The 14,135-nt window shown below is 35.9% G+C and overlaps 1 protein-coding gene across 1 annotated transcript in view; it reads right to left on the reverse strand.

Annotated features, from left to right (window-relative positions):
- Positions 1 to 14,135, reverse strand: part of PLPPR1 (phospholipid phosphatase related 1) — a 660,783-nt gene that overhangs the window by 333,783 nt on the left and 312,865 nt on the right. Inside the window, exon 4 of the mRNA XM_081280540.1 lies at positions 10,130 to 10,258. The gene's annotated coding sequence lies outside the window, so the exon portion shown is untranslated. The remainder of the gene's footprint in view (positions 1 to 10,129; positions 10,259 to 14,135) is intronic.

Below are 14,135 nucleotides of genomic sequence, written 5' to 3' on the forward strand. Positions count from 1 at the left end.
CATCTTTAATTAATTTATTTGGTTAAGTTTATCTGAACTGTAATTATTAGAGAAAAAGATAGGAACGCTTTTTGAAATCTTAACTCACATGGCCAGGCATGTCCCACACATTCTTAATTTTCATTTCTACCATGGGATATTAGAATAATTTTTGAGCCAGCTCTGCCATTGTATTTAGTTTAAACATTTTAAGATAAATATTTATTAATCAATAGTTAAAATGGCACAGTACTATTTGATATGTAATTATTAATAAGTGTTTTGTGTATATGTAATACCTTTTGAAATGTCAGTTCATGTTCTCTGCCCATTTCATGTATTGTTTGCTGCTGTGGCTTTTTTCATTGGGCTCCACAGATATACAAATCTTAAAAAGGTGTCTTTGTTACTTCCTAAAAATGTTTTCCAAACTTATAGTTTCCCATCTCAAATCCATTCAATGTATCTATTTAAAAATTCCAGTTGTTTAGTTTCATTTTTAATTACTTGCATTTATATAGTACAAAGTTGAAATCATACTGTTTCTAATACTCTTTGTTGAACAGTTTGTCCTTCATTATTTACAAAATTTACTGTGCTTATTATAGTACATTTTTATATGTAGTAAGATTTCCTTTTTTGTTATTGACATTTTTGGTTTATTTTCTTTTTTAATTTATATATGACAGCAGAATGCATTATAATTCTTATTACACATACACAGCACAATTTTTCATATCTCTGGTTATATACAAATTATATTCATATCAATTCGTGTCTTCATACCTGTACTTTGGATAATAATGATCCTCACATTCCACCATCATTAATAAGTAATATTTCTTTCAGGATTAATTCTACTGCTCCTTTGATGAGCTAGGTATCTCTTACACAAATCTCATAAATCTAATCTCTGAGATTTTATAATACCTACTGTTACCTACCTCCTGCCATGGTGTTGCTCAACAAATATTGGGGCTATTTCTACGTTAATTGAAAATGTCTTCATATAAGACAAAATTTGGCTTCTGGGTTTTATATAAATATTTGTTATGTTAATAAATACTCCTGCTTCTGCCTTGGGGATTATTTTATGAGGAATAAATTCTAGGTTATCAAATATATTTTCATATTTTATTAAAATGACAGTACATTGCCTCAGGATCTATTTATTCTCATTGAACCTACCCAAATTATTATAAATAGATTGCCTAATACTCAACCATCCTTGAAATTATCACATGAATTCTACCGGATCTTGGATGGGATTCAAATGTAATAATGAATTCAACTTTCTAGTATTTTCTTAAGGATTTATGTCTCTGTAGTCATAAGGGAGATTTGATCTATATTTTTTCATTGTTATTGTAATCTGTCTTATTTTTGGGTAGCATTATTATGGTTTAAATAAATAAGATACTTTTCCATCTATTTCATAAATAAAATGGTTCATAGATGATAATTATTTGTGCCTTGATAAGTTGAGAAAACACATCAGTTAAACAGTCTGTAAATACTTTTGAGAAGTATTTCTCATGTAAATTTTACAATTTCTTCTATGATTATAGAACTGTTCTTTCAATTCTACTTTTTCCTGAAGCAATTAATATGTGGTCTCACTTTCTTCATGTAAAATTAATTTGTGCTCTTTAAAGAATATTCAGTAACATATGTAGAAGAAAAGGAACACCATACGCAGACTCACCACCTTGAATGAATTTTTACTGATACCATATTTCCTGCCAGCCCTTTTCTTACTCATTAATTTATAACTATAAACAAATTTATTTGAAAGACAATTGATATTAAGACACAGTCTTTTCTCCTGCATTTTTAATTGATATTATATCATGTTCTTTATCTCAAATACTTGAATTTTCTTTGAGAATATTACTTTTTATGAATATATAATATTCTTTATCACATATAAAATAATTTGTTCACTATTAGACATTTAACTTTTTCCAATTTCTCAGTTACAATGTTTTAATAGGCTTCCTTGGTATTTACATATATTTCTATATGTTTAAGATAAATTTTTAGAAATTAAATTCATTTTATACTTAATATCAAAATGTCTACAAAAATTTATGAATTCTAGATAGGGAAGAGGGGTGGGAGGGAAAGGGAGGGGGCAGGGGATTAGTAAGGATGGTGGAATGTGATGGACATCATTATCCAAAGTACATGTATGAAGACATGAATTGGTGTGAACATACTTTATATACAAACAGAGGTATGAAAAATTGTTCTATATGTGTAATAAGAATCGTGATGCATCCCGCTGTCATGTATTTAAAAAATAAAACCAATAAAAAGAAAGAAATAGGAAGAAAGGAAAAATATTTAACTTTTACCAATGTATTTGAAAGTGCACATTCCATTAACTCCTTTGCAAATTAAATTTTTAAAAAATCTTTCACAAAGCAAACTATGCTTCATATTTTAAAGATCTAATTGTCTTTGACTAATTACTATAAATATTTCATATATTCATTGGTAATTTATCTATCTTTGAAACATTTATTCACCTAATATGACCAATTTGTACTAGCAATGTGCTTTTTATGTACTGAAGCTTTAAATATTAGCTTGATCTGCAGATATTAAAAGCAAATCACTCAATATTAGTCAACAATTAAGTAAAGCAAGGAATATAGGTTTTTAAAATCCTTGCACTTAACTGATGTTATACGACAACAAACTATTAGTTATTTACCAGCCATATGACCTTCAGCAATATTTCAAATAAAATATTGAATTCTTATGTTTGTCTTGAATATGGATAATCACTCACTCAAAGACCAAACAAGTCCTGATTCTAAGGACTTTAACTGAGAATCCAATGCTCTCTACAAACGGGGTTTGGATGAAATTCTTGGGCCTTACATAACAGAACCCTGAGAAGAGGACATCATGGGCTTTTCCAAACACATCCTGAAGAAGCACCTGATTTTCCATTCCAGAGCTGGACATTTTGAACATTTTATAGCAACTACTACCTGTTTCTCTCTCTCTCTCTCTCTCTCTCTCTCTCTCTCTCTCTCTCTCTCTCTCTCTCCATGGATGAAAATCCTATTAGCAAAACATATTGAAAAACAACTTTTTTGTTCACTTGTAGTTTATCTTCCTCAAGACCTGAAATTACTAGAAACCTTATTTGTATTTATCCTTATAAGATTTCAATATTTTCTTGTAGATGTTGAGTGTAGAAAGAGGTGAAAAAAGAGAATATATGATAATTGTGATGCTGATTGCTGGGTAAGTTAGTAGACCTTAGAAGGGTGAACAAAAGAAGCTTGAAAGAACAAAAGGAGATGTTGGAATGAATAAGTCACTGGTCAGCCTACCTCTATTTTTTTTTTTTACAATCTCCATCCTGGAGTATTTGACTTACTGACTGGTATAATAGCTACTGTGATTATTGCTCTTTAGTCTTAAAATTGTATGAAACAGAAAATAATTGGATTTCTTGAGTCCCGGAGGAGGTTTGTTCTAGCAAGAGTAACACACTGAAGCTTCATTCTTGGAATCTTCCAGGACAGATGATACCGGTACTTTCTTCTTCCTTATCAAGGAGGTCCAAGAGTTCTTGATAAGGTAAGTGAAAGGTAGACCTTTCCATACTCACCCTCATTCCCTTACCAACCCCAAGAAACTGGAGTCACTTCACAATGTGGAATTTCAGAGAGTTATTTTAACTCTAGCCCTTTCCAAAGTTCCATGGAATTGTCCTCTCTTCAGAAGGATATAGGACTACCTGACCTTGAACCTTTGTTTTAAATAAGTTGTGGGTCCTTCTCACCTTTGGTCATGTTTTGAGAGTTAAGGTTCTGCCCTGGTCTCTGATTCCCTATGCCAGATCTGTGACAATCTAGAAGGCAGTGCTGCTCCTAGATAGCACAACTGTGTTTCTACCCTGAATGCAGAAAAACAAAAAAGAAGGAGAGAGAGAGAGAGAGAGAGAGAGAGAGAGAGAGAGAGAGAGAGAGAGAGAGAAATTTCCAGTTAGATATATTCCCTTTAAAGACCAGTTATAATTTTTGGCCCTTAAATTCCTAAGAAGAACATACATTGTTTTAATAAATACCCCTTAATGTAAGTTAGCTCTAAAGTTTTTGCTAATTGCAATCAGAACATTGACTAAAACCCTATTCAGACACAATTTATGCTCTACCTACCTATTAGATCTCTGCAATGATCCAAACAGATCTCTGCAGATCCTGATTTCTCCAAGAATGTCTCATGACAAAATTGTTTTTGTTCTCAAAATAAACAAGCAAAAAACCCACCAATAAACAACATGTATACAATATTGGAAATTTCAGTTGCTTTTTTAAGAGGCAAATGATAGCTCAATTCACAACAGCTAAGCTATGGAACCAAACTAGGTGCCCTTCAATAGATGACTGGATAAATAGAGTGTGGCATATATACACAATGGAGTATTACTCAGCTATAAAGAATGACTTTATGACATTTGCCAGGAAATGGCTGGATCTGAAGAATATCATGCTAAGTGAAGTAAGCCAGTTCCCTCAAAACCAAAGTTCAAAGTTCAAATGTGGATTAGGTGGAAGGTAATCCACAATAAGGGGTAGGACAAGTGAAGGGAAGAATAGAAGTGCAGTAGATTAGACAATGAGAAACAGAGGGAAGAGAGGGTAAGCAAAGGAAAAACAGTGGAATTGACTCCGGCATAGTTTTCCCAAGTACATTTATGAAAACAACACAGTGAATCCTACCACCATGTACATCCATAAGAATGTGACTTTAACTAGAATAAGATATATTCAATTCTTGCTTGTATAATTATATTCAAATGTATTCTGCTGTCATATATAACTAAAAATGACCAATAAAAAAAAGAAAATTAAAGGGAGATTACTCAGTAGAGAAAAGGAAACAGGGGGTGGAAGTATGGGAGGGAGGTGGGGAGTGCTGGGGAGTGATATTGGCCAAATTATATCATTATCTTGTGTGCAAGTACAAATATGCAAAAACAAATCCCATCAGTATGTACAAATATAATGCACCAATAAAAATGTGGAAATGAAAGAAAAAGAGGTAAATGGTCATATTGCGGTATTACATGTTGAAGTATAAATGACTGCTATAGTTCAGACCTAATGTACCCCCAAAGGCTCACATGCCAGCAGCTTTACCTTTTAGGAGGTGGTAGAAACTTTAAGAAGCGGAGCCTGGTGGAAGGTTGTAGGCCATGGGGAGTGTGCCCTCGAAAGGGATTGTGGGACTCTGGCCCCTTTTTCTCTCTTTCATGTCTCAGTAATGAGGTGATAGCTTTGCTCGCCCACAGTGCTCCTTTCTCGTGTTCTGCTCACCCTACCCCCAAAGGCCTAAAAGCAATAAGTCTGCCCAGTCATCGACTGACACCTCCAAAACTGTGAGCCGAAATGAACCTCTCTTAAGTTAGTTATCTCAGGTATTTGTTCCACTGAGGGAAAGCTGAATAATCCAATGACCAATCACTGAGTCTCTTGGAGATATTACTCTTAGAACGACAATTTTGATTTCTACTTGATGAATTTTATTTGTCAAGAAGGGTTGACAAATGGTAATTCCTCTCAAGTTTAATTCACCTCCAGTGATAAATAAAATTGTCATCTTTGGGACCATATTTTATCCAACACTAAAGGTAGCTGAACCTCCCAGTAGCTTCATTTCCTTGGCCACAAAATAAAAGACAAATATCTATCTTTCTGATTTGTAAAGACAGATAAGATAGCATCTTCTGTAAAGCATACAGTAATGACTAGTCACATGAATTAATTTATTCAGGAAGATATTGAGTTTGCATTTTAGTAGAAGTTACCTGCTCTGCCTCATATCAAGAACAGTCCTTAAGGCATCAGTGAATTTTTTGGCTAAGAGTAGTAAATCTCACAGATGTGTGGGAAAATGAAAGCCAGCAAATTGCAAGTGTCACCAGTCCTAGCTTCTGGGTCCACAATAGACATTGCTAATGGATCCCAGCTTGTGGATTGGCTAGAGACTCAGACACAGTAGTTCAGGCAATCCCACTATAGCATGTTTCTGTTAATAGCCTCGGACAAAGGTCCATAAACTTTTTATTTAAATGGGTCAGAGAGTAACAGTTTGTGCTTTGTGGGCCACTTGGTCTCTGATACAGCTACTCAACTCTGCCTTCTAGTAGGGAAATAGCCACAAACAATATGTAAATGAATGGAAGTTCCTTGTTCCCACAAAACTGCAATTATAACCACAGGCTAGAGGCAGTCTAAAACCTGTCGTCTCTGGACCTAAAGTTTCCCCTGAAATCAGTGGGAGTCACTGTAATAGCAAGGATTGCTGACATCATTTCAGGAGAGTTCGCAAAGGTGGTATTTTAGCAGCCCAGCAAAGGTGAACTGATATAAAAATGGGCCCCAGACTAGTGACGTCCCTTTGCTCAGTACTATCTGTAATCCCATGGAATCAATTGTTCTCTCAGCTCTCAGAGATGGCAGAGGTAAGTGCATCCCAGTTCTCTTGGGCCTCAGCTGGAGTTTGTGTTGATGTAAAAATGCACCAGCTGGTGTATCCTGCTGAGATGACTTAGAGTGCCTGTCATGTTAGGTTACACCGCTGGTCTTTAGACTTGAGTTTGAGGTTCCTCCACACTTATGCTCAACCTCCAAAAGGTGCTGCTCATTGCCTCCGAATTTAAAGTAGCCCCAGGATATTGCTTCCCCCACAACCATGCAGTGAAATGCATTACAGATTCTCGCCCGTGTCCCACAAGGGCAGTGGAAATGGGGTTCCCCTTGGTGGAATGGGCTGGCTGAGAAATGAAAGCTAAAAAAAAAAAAAATAGAATGTCAGGAAAACCCACAGAAGACAGAAAGTAGTTTCGAAAGCAGGGCAGGACAGATTGGATGGAGCTTCTATACTCTGGCAAAAAGGAGCCTATGCTTGCTTTATTTATATGAATGGGGGGGACATCAAAGGCAGGAATAAGGTTTCAAGGGCAGAGTCTTGCTTGTGGTGTCTTGCAGTCAGAAGGTTGATTGACATCCTGCAGGTCACACCCATCTCAGGTGCTGTGTAGGATCTCTGGCAGAGTTTGAGGGAGAAGTTCACCTGCAGCAGGTGATCAATCCCTGCGGGGGTGCCATGGGAGAGTCAGATTTATCCCCCTAGTTAGGCCACTATGTGCAACACAGTCCACACTCAGCCCACAGAGGGCTTGTGACAACAGATTAGCAATATCCAAATATTTTAATTTCCTCCAGAGAATTCTCACAAGAAATCCAATGTCATTTTCTCTTAAATAGGTAGATGTACAAAGAGTTGAGTATGCAACATCTAGCACATCATTGTACCTTCCTGAGCCACAATATCCTCATCCATAAAATAGAATAATACCTTCCCTACCTACAACATAAATTCACATGTGATTCAATGGCAGCTTTTTCTTTTAAATAAGCCTTATTTATGTCACAAAAGCACATTATCCATCAAAACCCTTTTCAGTCTGGTTTTAACATTGCCATTCCTTTCCACCCACATCGTTGTAATTATTCACATCCTGTGACAAACACCAGGGTAATATGGGAAGAATAAATCTACTAATGCAACCTTCACTCCCAAATCGGAGACATTTATACTAATGAGCATCCTCCTCCTTTATTCTTCAGCTTCTAGTGACAAAGAACATGAAAAGTTCTGTAGATGGATCCAGACTTTCCTTGCCTTGATGACCTAAGGGCCTTTCCAAATATCCAGCATCAGTAAATCATACAAACATAAAGTAACTTAAATCCTACATGTCTATGCCAAGGAAGGTGACTGTAGAATATTCAAAGACACAAAGGACTGAGTCAGTGACTGTTGCTGGGAAGCATTAGGTAAGAATTATTTACCATAATAGTTTTGACACAGGCAGAAGATTCCTTCAAGTTTCAGCTTAAGTCCCCTTCAAGAGAAAAATTAGTAATCTTTGGTATTATTATAAAATCAAAGCTATTGTTCTTGTTCCAAAGTTCCTAAATTACACGAGGAGAGTATATTTTATTTCTTGGACAAATTCAGATTTGGCAACATTCCCAGAGAATTTTGAAAACATTCATTTCAGAACAATCAAGATTTTCATCATATGTGCTGTTATCAAATGATGGTAAATACCAGCTTTCTGGTGTCAAAAAAAAAGATCTGTGGCAATAGCTTTTCCCAAGGTCACTTAGTTCCTTTGTCTCTCAGTTTCCCTACCTTACAAATCCTGCTTCTACCTGTGTAAAGTAAGATTTAGAAATATCTGCTTTCCTTCACCATGTTCACAAAAAGGAACAAATGGAGCAATACATATGTAAGAATGTTGAAGTTGAAAGAACCATACAACAAGGTCCAGGAACTTTTAAAAATTATCTCCTGTAAGTTAAAAATGAAAGATAATTTCTTTGCAAGCAACATTTGTCTCAAAATGATTTCTGCAGTGAAAAAAAAATCAAATGACTCACTTTTATACCTTTGCTTTTTTTCCTGAATTAAGGGTCTGCTGCTTCTTAATAACCATGGTCTCTGTTCTTCAATAATTTTAGTACTACTTGCTCATAAATTAATAAGGTGACCAACTTTATTGTGAAAAATAGGATAACTATCATTGTAAGGTACATCATATTTACTCTTTGCAGGGCATGATGATTATAATTTGCATAGTCAAAAATTAGAAGTATGTTTGGCTTTTCCCAACTGAGAAAATCAAGCTGTTTCTGCTCCACTGTTTGTGTCCAGATGTTGGGGAGCCTTTTATTACATGAAACTCCCAGTGGAAAATCTGAGATCCTGCTCCTTTTGCTCAAGAGTAGGAGGTGCCTATGAGTTTCCTATGCTGCAGAAATGGAGGATGATCCTCACTAATTATTTTGGATGGGCCAAATGAAGTGTCAAGGTATCACTCCTGTTGGAGGATCCAGGGCTGAGTCTGTAGGAAGCCCTCACAGGAGGGAGATGATACAGCACCTCAGCAGGAGCCATTGTTCCAACCATGAGGGACAATCACACTCTACAGCTTCATGATTCTGCCTGTAGAAAGCACTCACTGGTAGGTGCTAGGTGGGAGATCTCACAAAGTGAGGACCTGTCAAGCATGGAACCCACTGGTCTGTCCTAGGTCTCACGGGTCATCTCTCCTCTTTAATTTCTGTTGTGAATGGATTAACTTTATGCACTTCTCCATTAGGGCTTTACCTTTGGACTTCTGAAATGGCTTTGTCTCTCTCAAATAGCTTGCTATCAAAGTTTATATCAAAGGGTTTCTCTTTTATAATCTTTTCTCTGTTGGGTTGCAAGGGCCAAAGCTCCAGGAGACAAAAAATCATCAGCTTCTCTTTTATAATAATCCAACTATTCTAGTAACTAGCTGAAATGGAAAAAGGTGATTAATGGGATACAAATGCCCCACCTTACTCCATTAGATCATCTCCTCACATTAGCTGGCACCCTCTAGAGTCTTTTCTAATGGGCAAGAGGCCCCACTGAGGAGCTCTTCTGATTTCCACCCCTTTTTCTCAGGGTCTTGCCCACGGACTAAGCAGCCTCTGCCCATTCATAGGGAGCCAAGGGAAGCCCAGGACTCTCACTAGCAAACAGCCACTTCCACTATCACAAATGTGCTACATTAAGCCCTATATTCCTATGAGATACTGTTTAAAGGGTTTTTCTGAAACCATGTCAATGTGCTATTGGAAGTCATAATAATGCATAGAGCGTATATGTGTTTCATCTAGAATTCATGGAAGGCACAATTCCAAAGTAGGCTGATCCAAAAAGCTACAGACGTAATAACCACCCCTAAGTCCACCAAAATGCTTCTCAGAGTTATTTGAGCATAAAGATTTTATAAACTCTCCATAACAATAGTAGAATCATCACTCTTTTTTTTTAAAGGGATGATATCCTTCACAATGTTATCTCATCTAATTTGACCACAACTCTAAGTGATATGTACTTGTCCACTGTACTGATGAGGAGATTGAAGCTTGGAATACCTATCCAACCACATACAAACATTTCACATGCCCAACTTCACACAGTCAGTAAATGTGGCAAAGTTCTAACCCCATTTATCTGATTTAAAAATATAGATCAGAACCAGAAATGGAACTAGTTAACAGTACAGATGCCCACTTACCTCCAGTGGTTGCTGTTAACCAAGCACTGGAGCTCTGGTTAGCGTGCAGGGTAATTCCCCAGGTGGGGACTGCTTTTGTCCAAATCCTGAGTACTGCTCTTGGTAGTCATGTGATCCTCCACCTATTCACTGTTTAAATAGAAGGGGAAAGGATTTTAATAGTGATTTCCTTGTACAGTTACCCTGAAGACTAAATGTAAGCATTTGTGAGTTCCTTGGGATGATATCTCAACCTGGCAAACAGAGATATAATTAGCATCAATCCAATGCACTACTGGTTAGACCCTCTAGTACATAACATATCACATAAGGCTGCATATTTCCATGAGGTCCCATTCAGATTTGAGAATTTCTATGTTACAGTCTTATAACTTCAGAAGAATTCATGGGAATACCTATACAACCACATACAAACATTTCAGGGCATTCTCACTTTTATAGACTACAAACATGATTTTTTTTTTTAAAGAGAGAGTGAGAGAGGAGAGAGAGTGAGAGAGAGAGAGAGAATTTTTAATATTTATTTTTTCTTAGCTCGGCGGACACAACATCTTTGTTGGTATGTGGTGCTGAGGATCGAACCCGGGCCGCACGCATGCCAGTCGAGCGCGCTACCGCTTGAGCCACATCCCCAGCCCTACAAACATGATTTTAAAAACCACATGAATTAGTCATAAGACATCAGAAGAATATTCTTTTTTTTTTTTTTTTGGTACTGGGGATAGAACTCAGGGGCACTTAACCACTGAGTCACATCCCCATCTAGGGCCTCGCTAAGTTGCTGAGGCTGGCTTTGAACTCATAGTCTTCCTGCCTCAGCCTCCCAAGCTACTGGGATTACAAATGTGCACCACAGCACCTGGCCAGAAGAATATTCTTTCAATTGTGCTATGGAATAACATCTTGTAGAAGATTTATTTTTTCACTAGACTATGAGATATGAATCAAATTGTTCAAATGTTTTAAGTCAGATTTGTTAAATTTTAAGTGTTATACATGTTTATGGAATATGCGTGATTTTTGTTTCAAATTACAAATTAGAACACAGGTTTCTGGTTACATGACAGAATATTGGTACAGTTCAGGCAATTAAGTGTAGTTTTCTGTACAAAGCCAACTGTCCCCACAACTGCATTTATTGTGCATGGGCTCATAATAAATACATATTTGTTCACAAAGTACTAACACTCTATCAAACTACTTCCTCATTTAAGTTAGGCAGAGGCATGTATGTCTTGAATTTCTAAAGTAAGAATGGTCCAGATAATCTTCAGTGCCTGTTGTCAGTATGTGGGATTCAATAGTGATTTAGAAAGAAATTAATTAGGTTTGCTTGATGTTTTATTGAAGGAAAGAAGAACAGTTCAGATGTGCTGAAAATAAACCTAAAAAGATTTGTGATATATGTTTATTTATTCTTTAACCAAATACTCATCAAATGCCACCAGCATCTCTACCTTGGCAAATTCTCAAGGACTAGGTGATTCACAAATGCCATGTTATATAGGTATATGTCAGTAAGTATACTCCCTCTGAGAGTCTAAGTACTCCTCACAACAAATGTAACTACATTTTGCTATTAAACTCTACTTAAGTTTTAAACCACATCGATTTAGTGCTTTTTATAGAAGAATGTGATCTATCTCTTGATAATTTGATTTATGGTATGAATATTAAGCATTATCAAAATGCTAAACAACTTGCTTTTTAAATCCACATATAAAACATTTTAAGCTTTAGTTGAGCTATGTGTTTATCTATTCAATCTGTGTTGTCAAATGCATTCTTAACTTCACAACCTAGAATTAATATTTCCATCCCAAGCATTTTAAACTAATTCATTTCTATTTTTATTGGAGATGAAATCCACTCTGGCACTAATTATGTCTGTGTTCAATTTTAAGCATTCAATTATATTTGTGTTTTAGATCAAGTATTCAGCTCTTGATAGCTAAAAATGCATCCATGCCCTTTCCTTGTCTTCATTTTCTGCCCCTTTGGTACCATTAATCATCATTAGGGTAGGAGTGAAGCATGTAGATAATGGAAACACCAATATAAAGGTAAGAATTATGATGTGAAATACTGTGTTGATGAATTATTTCCAGCTAATATTCCAGAAATAATATAGTCCTCTATCTGCTGAACATCTTAGAGCTCACAAAACAACATGGGTGTAAGCTGAAGACCTGCACATTTGGGAAATGCCATCTTTAGCAATTGCACCATACTTTAAAATTTTTGTTACATGTACTGGTATGCAATTTTTATAGCTTCTGTATCAGGTAACATACTGTGCATATGGTAAAGCTGAAGATATCTAATGCATGTGACTCAGGCAAATGCTTATTTATACCATAACAATAAAAAAATGGCCAGAAAATTATTAGGATGCTTGGGTGCAGTGTTTGAAACCTGAAGTGCAAAAAAAGAATGAGGCCTATCCATTGGGATGTTATAAATTCAGTTAAAATAACACAACATACAGTGTGAGATTACAAAATCAGGATTTGTACATCAACATTTATTAATTGCCTATCAGAAAGGGTTGAGTATATCAAAGGTGAATGGGAAATATTTCTTGATGTCAAGATTCTCACATATTGATGTGAGAATACATATTGATGTCAGGATATGTACATCAATAGTTTCTAATTCTGTTTGGAAGGTTTTATCATAGAGGTCTATATAAATTACTACAGGTGCAAGGAAAAGGGGGTGGTGAACTTCTTGGAACAGCCAGAACAGCTTCTCAGAAGAGATGACATTTTGAAGGTGGGCTTGAAGAAATAAAACAAGTTCACTAAGGGGAAAAATGAGAAGTTGTATTTCAGGAAGGAAAGGTCAACTGAAAATTAGAAGCCAGGGAAAGAAGACAGAGCTTGAAGAATTTTACATAGTTCCCAAAGGCTGGTTGGGAGAATGGAAAAAGCTGAGTACATTAAGAGGTGATTGCAGAGTTATCAGAGCAAATCATGCTAGACAGGTTATATTTTATCCTGGGGGAGGGTGGGCACTTAAGGCATTAACCAGGAAAGTCAAGTCATAGATTTGTTTAAACATATTACTATGGCAGCCAATCTCCTGATGAGAACAGTTGGTAAATATAACCCCTTTAGCACTTGGGAATGTGCAGAATGCTTCTTCAGTGGATACCCTATAGAAAGTGACAATTAGCCAAGCAAGAGTGCCCTTGTTTGGTCTTAATATAACATATAATCATCCTAATATATCTAAGAGTGTGTGTGTGTGTGTGTGTGTGTGTAAGATTCATTTAACTCCCAGTCATTGGTGTCAACATACCTTATATACAAACAGAGATGATAAATTGTGGTATAAAGGTGTATTAAGAATTGTAATGCAAAAAAAAGAGAGCTCATATATAATAGCATAATTTGCTGTGAACATACTTTATATACAGAGTTATGAAAATTGTGCTGTGAATGGATAATTATGAATGTAATGCACTCCACTACTGTCATGTGTGTAAGAAATAAATTTAAAAAAATAAAGTTTAAAGTCTAAAATATACAAAAATTTTAAATTGAAAAATATTCAATGTATACTCACTATGAATTATGCACTGTAATAGTTTCAGGGAAGACAAAGCAAACAAACAAACAAAAAAAACTCCTGACAAACTGTCCAGTATCACATATCACTTATTCATGTATTAAATGATCCTGCCATGGTTTGAATGTTTTTTCTCTTCAAAACTCAAGTTGTCAATTAATTTGCATTTAATTCCCCTCATGTGTGGCACTAATACCACTCTAAAAGGGTGAGTTTGTCCCCCTTCTCTCTCCCTTCTGCCTTCTGCTATTTGTTGTTTTTTTTCTTTTTTTATTGGTTGTTCACAACATTACAAGGCTCTTGACATATCATATTTCATACATTAGATTGAAGTGGGTTATGAACCCCCAATTTTACCCCAAATGCAGATTGCAGAATCACGTCGGTTACACATCCACAATTTTACATAATGCCCTATTAGTAATTGTTGTAT

This window comes from Spermophilus citellus (assembly GCF_964194105.1).
Source record: "Spermophilus citellus genome assembly, chromosome: 2".
Taxonomy (NCBI): domain Eukaryota; kingdom Metazoa; phylum Chordata; class Mammalia; order Rodentia; family Sciuridae; genus Spermophilus; species Spermophilus citellus.